Here is a 6,000-nt window from a genome sequence, read left to right as displayed (position 1 = left end):
TGCCTTCCCCGGGCAGAAATTGAATTTATGAGAAGCCGTAATTATCTTAGATCCTGATGAGCTGCGCCCTTAATGAGCCCCGAGTGAGCCGGGGGTGCCCTGGGGAGGCTTCGTCCTTTCCCGCTGCATCCATTGAAGATTCCCGGCCATCCGTCGAGCTGGAGGGGAGGGCAAGGCTCTGCCCTGGCGGCTGTGAGCCTCTCCTCCTCCTCCTCGCGCTGCTCTTCCTTGGTCCCAAACCTCCTCAGGCAGGAGGCTCCTCTGGGAATGCTGAGTTTCCATCAGAGCTCCCTCTGCAGCCTGGGCCTTCCCCAGTGTTGCACGGTGGGGAACTTTCCCGTTCCCAGCCTGAATCCATCCCTGTTTCATTTTAGAATCAAACCGGCTCTATCATGGCCACAGCTTCTGCTCCTGGACCAGCAGATGTGGCAGAGCACCAGTTGGAAAAGCCTCCCTGAGCCTTTGGATACTCTTCAGGCACCTAAGGAGCTTTTCTGACATCCCTGTGCAAATCTCCTCCCCCTGTGACCCCGCAGAGCTGCCCCAACCCAGCTCTCCCCTCCAGCAGAGGTTGCTTTTTAATATTTTAAAATATTTATTTATTTATATATAATAAACACGTATTTTTATATAAATAGATATTTATATCTATAATTTTATAATTTTTAGATATGCTTTTAAGTATTTAAATATATATATATACTTTTAAGTATTTTTTATATTTATTTCATTATATTGTTTCCTGCTGCATTCCAGCTGGGAATAACCCCCCTCATCCCACTGGAAAAGCCTCCAGCAGCTCCCAGGGCTCTGGTGCAAAGGGGTGAGGCTGTGGCTTCTCCTTTGGGGTTAAACAAGGTTCCTTTGCCCCAGGAGCAGCTTTGACTGTGGCACCTCTGATTGTCACAGCTCTCGTGGCTTTTACCCCAAACAGGAGCTGGGGGAGGAGGGTTGAGCCAGGGCTTGGGGCAGCTCCATCCCTGCTCCGTCCCCAGCACCCCTCCCACGGGACCCTCTGCCGGGACCTCCCCATCGTAGGGACAAAGGCAGCAGCTGGGGCCACCTCTGCCAGCGAGCAGAGAGGGACCAGCGCGGGGCAGAGGCCACAGCCCAGGGCTCCTGTGGGATGAGGCTCCTGAGCAGCCCTGATTGGATTTAGGGAGGGAAAAAATAGCCCAGGCGGGGCAAGGGCAGAGGGCAGGAGCCGGCAGCTGCTGATGGATGAGCTCTGGTGATTTTCCTTCATTTTAAACATGGGAAGAGTCTGGAAGGCAGTCAGCTGGGGAAAATGGCACGTGGGGCTGGGGCAGCGCTGCCAAGGCTGGAAAACTCAGCCAGAGGAGACAAAAACCCGTGGAAAAGGCCGGGCAGGGCTGAGTGTTGTGTGCCTGGGGGTGCCTGGGTCCTGAGCTCAAAATTCAGGCTTCAAATTCCCCCTCTGGAGTGGTGATCCCATCGCTGGGCTGTTATTCCAAGCACTCTCCCTGCATCCCAAGTGCTTCCTGGCTTAAAGAGCATTCCCCCAAAGCCCTGGGGTTGCCTTCCAGATCCCACTGTGAGGTCTGAGCCTGCAAAAGCTGCGAGGGCACTTTCTCCCGAGGATGATGGCAAAGCTGGGATTCCCTGGCAGGGATGGGGTTATCCAGGGGATTCCTGGCTCGTGCCTGGGGGTGTTTCATGCCCTGTGGTGCCCGGGAAATATCCCCTTGGCTTCACCCCCAGCGAGGGGCAGCCCTGGCAGGGATGGATGTGGGTGAGCAGCGGGTGCTGGAAGCCCCGACTGGCACAGGGATGCAGGAGATGGATTTCACCTCCTCGCTGGGTTGTTTTCTCCTTCTCCCACCACCTTCCCGCTGCACACAGGGCAGGAAAAACCTGGCAGTGGAGCGCTGATGGTGAGGACAGTGCTTGGGATGGCCCATCCCACCGGGAATGCTTCAAACCCTCAGCTCTAATTGCCTCCTTGTAAACACCGATTGACTCGTTTGCTGCAAGCAAGTTCCTGCTGAAGAAAGCTCTCTGGAAGTCAGTTGTCATCACAGGGATGTCTCTCACACTTTGAAGTGTTTCTTGTTTTTCCCCCTTTTTTCTCCATAGTGATTTGAAAGGCGCCGACACAACAACTTTGTGAGGGAACACGGAGGCGTTTGTGGCACTGCCAGGCTCCTCAGGCTCCTGTGCCCAGAGGCTGCAGGGAAACGGGTCTGGCTGGGCCTGGTGGCCTTTTTGTTACCTGCAGCTCGATGGCAGCACCCAACTCCTGTCACCTGAAGTCCTTCCAGTGGTTTGCTGTCATCCCTGTGACAGCTTAGCTTAGGTTTAGTTAGACAGGTTTAGTTCCTTCCCTACTTCCATGGATCAAGTGGAGCTTATTCCATCCCATCCCATCCCATCCCATCCCATCCCATCCCATCCCATCCCATCCCATCCCATCCCAACCTGATTTTATGGGGTCAGTTCCCAGCCAGTGGCTCCCACCGGCTCAGCGCAGGGACAGCCCTGGGATACCCATCCTAGGATTCCAGTGCTGGGATACCCATCCTGGGCACACAGCAGTGCCCCCACATCCCCACAGCCACCCTTCCTGGTGGTTCCTGGGTCTCCCCACAGCTCAGCCCCGAGGTCCAACCCCCCAGGGCAGCCCCCAGCCCCGGGTGCCACTTCCCAGCAGTTGCTCCATGCTGGAGGATTATTTCTAATCCCTCTATTTTTAGAACAATGCTGAAATCTGTTTAGTGCTGGAGGGATTTGGGGAAGAAAAAGACAAACACCAAAGAAAGAGGAGCAATTTTCTTTCTGATGCAGGAGCTGTCAGTGAATGGGTTTTTGGGGGGGTTTTCGTTTGTTTTTTGGGTCTCTTTGTTGAGTCATATTTGTCTCTGAGAAGGAAGGAGGGAAGGAGGAATTGAGCTGTAAGGAAAAGCTCCAAGGGGTTGTCCTGGCTGTTCTGGGCATGGAAAATTCCACAGCAGCAGCAGCAGCAGGACCGGGTCACCCTGCTCCCCAAAATCTGGAGGTGGCCAGGCTTTCCCCAGGCAGGGGGATCCCCTGAGCAGGGGCAGACACGGAGCTCAGAGCAGCCCATGCAAGGAAGGAGCAGGAGAGCAACCGGGAGCGCTCAGCTTTTGGGAAAAACCTTTGGCAACACCAAGGGGACTGCGGGCGTTGGGGACCGTCCCCTGCCCACCCTGAAGGGCCTCGGTAACCAAGTCCCAGCTCTTTGCAGGGACTGCATCCTTCTCTGGGGAATTCCGGGCCAATTTTGGTGCTGGGCTGACCTCTAAGGGAGAGCTCCGTTATTGCAGCTCCTGGAATCCCAGGAGGGCTTGGATCAGAAATGCTTAAAGCCCATCCTTGGGCAGGGCCACCTCTCACTGTCCCAGGCTGCTCCCAGCCCCAATGTCCAGCCTGGCCTTGGGCACTGCCAGGGATCCAGGGGCAGCCCCAGCTGCTCTGGGCACCCTGTGCCAGGGCCTGCCCACCCTCCCAGCCAGGAATTCCTTCCCGATATCCCATCATTTCCACATGTGGAAACAACCCAACTTTCACCCAGGAACGCTTGGATTCCCTGGCTGCCCTGGGATGTCCCGGAGCGGAAGCAGGGCAGGAACTGCCGTCTGCCAGGCACCAGCTTTTCGTGTGTTTCCTCTCTTTCCGTGCTGCCAATAAAAGAGAAAATCCTGTTTTCCAAAGGAGGGCGGGCTGGGACAGGGAGCGCCTGAGGCTGGGCGGGCTCGGCACGGATGGGAGGGGACACTGAGGGGCTGGAGAATCCGAACGAGGATTTGATGTCCGAGCATTGCCCCTTGTCCCGCTCAGGTACCGTGGGGCCAGTCCCCAGCCTTGGCCAGAGCTGTGGCTGTCCCCACTGCTGCCCTCAAATGTCCCTTGGTGTCCCCACCGCTGCCCTCAGCTGTCCCCAAAGGCCCCTGAGGGGTGTCCTGGGGTCAGGCCAGGCTGGAGCAGGGATGTCACAGGGACAGGGTGCCCGGGACCCGCAGCACACAAATAACCCCACCCCTCCCAAAGCCACCCGAGCCCGGCTCTGTCTGTGCCAGGAGCCGGCTGAGGAAGGCTCCCTCCTCTTCCCCGCTTTGGGAAAGCACGGGAAACGTTCCCGGGCATCACCTGGCACCTCCCAAAGGTGGACAGCGATTCCTCACTGTCCTTTCCCTGCTTCCCGCTGCTCCCTGCGGGATTTCTCCCTCAGTCCCTTTTCATGTGCTTTGCTCCACTCTGGTTTTGTTTTCTTTTCCTTGGGAATACCACGCCCAGCACAGAGGGGCTTTGGAACCCCTGCTCCTCCTGGAGCCGTGCCGGGAGCCTCTGGGAGCTGTGCCTGCCTCCCTGCCAGGGCAAATCCCACCGGGATGGATCCCACCGGGCCCAATCCCACCTGTGCGCCCATGCTGAGGGCTCGGTGGTGGGAAGAACTGGTGTTTTGTCCCCCAAAATCCAACGAGAGAGGGCAGAACTCCCGTGGCAGGGAGTTCTGGGATCGGGATCTAGGGGGACGTGGAGTTCTGTGGAGCAGGAGAGCTGCAGTGGCCACATAACAGAGGAAAACTGGCTGTGACCAGGAATTTCTGGGAACTGGCTGCAAACCTGGGATCAAGTGACCTCTGTGTCTGTGCTGTGGCCTCAGCCTCGCTCCCTTGGCTGCCCATCCCAGAGGGACTTGGGTGAAGCTGTTGCTTTTTCCCCACGAGGAACTTTCCAGGAATTTTTTCCAGTTGGAACCAGGGTCTGATTTTGGTGCAGGTGCTGATGGAGCTGCTCCTCACATGGGGCTGAGCTGACCCTGCCAAAACCACAGGGATCCCTCGAATTCCTCCAGGAAGGAGCGTGACCCACTTGCTGCTGCAACCAGGTATGTGGAAGGATTGTTTAAATTGTTTAAAAAGCAAATAATAGGGATTTGGTGGATGAGCGGGAGGCTGGGAAGCAGAGCCAGGTAAACGAGCACAGCCTGACAAAGAAACCCCTGGTTTTTTGCTCTGGAATTAATGCTCATTCGGGGTGAGCTGATGTCATTCCTGGTCACACTGCAGCTTTCCAGAGCCACCAGGTTCTGGGATAGGAGGGAGGCAGCATTCCTCACCATTTACTGCAAGAAATGACACCACAGTGGGGAATTGTGCAGCCAATGTTTCCAGGGCTGTTATTTGTGCCACAGGCTGTGTCAGTCACCGCAGCTCCGCACTGGGGGTGCTGGATCTGCTCCCTGCCTGGGGTTTGAGGGAGCTGGAGGGATGGGATGGCAGAACCATCCTGCTGGGTGAAGGAGCTCCATCCATCACCTCCAGCCAACCCAGACGGTGCTGGAGCAGCTCAGCAGCTCCCTGCCTCCACCAGGCTTTCCTGGGGATTGTGGCTCCATTTTCCCATTCCAGGAGGAGCTGCCAGGACTCCAGGAAACCCTTCCAAGGTCTGGCTGGGAGTGGTCGTGCTGCTGCTGTGGTGTTTGAAAATTTGCTCAGGGGAGAGCCAGGGCTGGGAGCTGCGGGGCAGGAACCTCCCCAAACACGAGGTACAGGATTTGCAGAGGGTATTTGGCACCTGAGGACGCTTTCCAAGGTGGGTGGGAGACTCTCCATTGCTCTGAATGCTTTCATTTGGAATTAGGGGGTTTCTCCAGTGTGGGTTTTACCTCCAGCAGCATCTCCAGGGCAGCAGTAGGTGAAACGCCACGGTTTCAGAGCAGGCTGGATAAATACAGTTATTTCTTTCAGGCTTAAAACCAGCTGCAATATTTTGCAGGGTGCTGGGACCCTCCGTTCTCCCCTCTTTTCCCTGCTGGAGCAGCACCACTGCAGAACCCATGGAGGAGACGGATTCTCGGCGGATATTTCTGCGGGATCCGGAGATAAAAGTGCTCTTTGCCAGCATTCCACTGTGTTTCCCACCTCTCTGCAGCTTCCCTGGAGCTGGGCCTGGAGCTTGTCCGGAGCCCCCGGTGTGCCCGTGGCCGGGCCGGAGCTGTCCCAGGGTGTCCCGGTG

The sequence above is a fragment of the Corvus cornix genome, chromosome 4A, assembly GCF_000738735.6.
Source record: "Corvus cornix cornix isolate S_Up_H32 chromosome 4A, ASM73873v5, whole genome shotgun sequence".
Taxonomy (NCBI): Eukaryota; Metazoa; Chordata; class Aves; order Passeriformes; family Corvidae; genus Corvus; species Corvus cornix.
The sequence above is the reverse complement of the archived record's forward strand: the minus strand, read 5'-3'. Positions refer to the sequence as shown.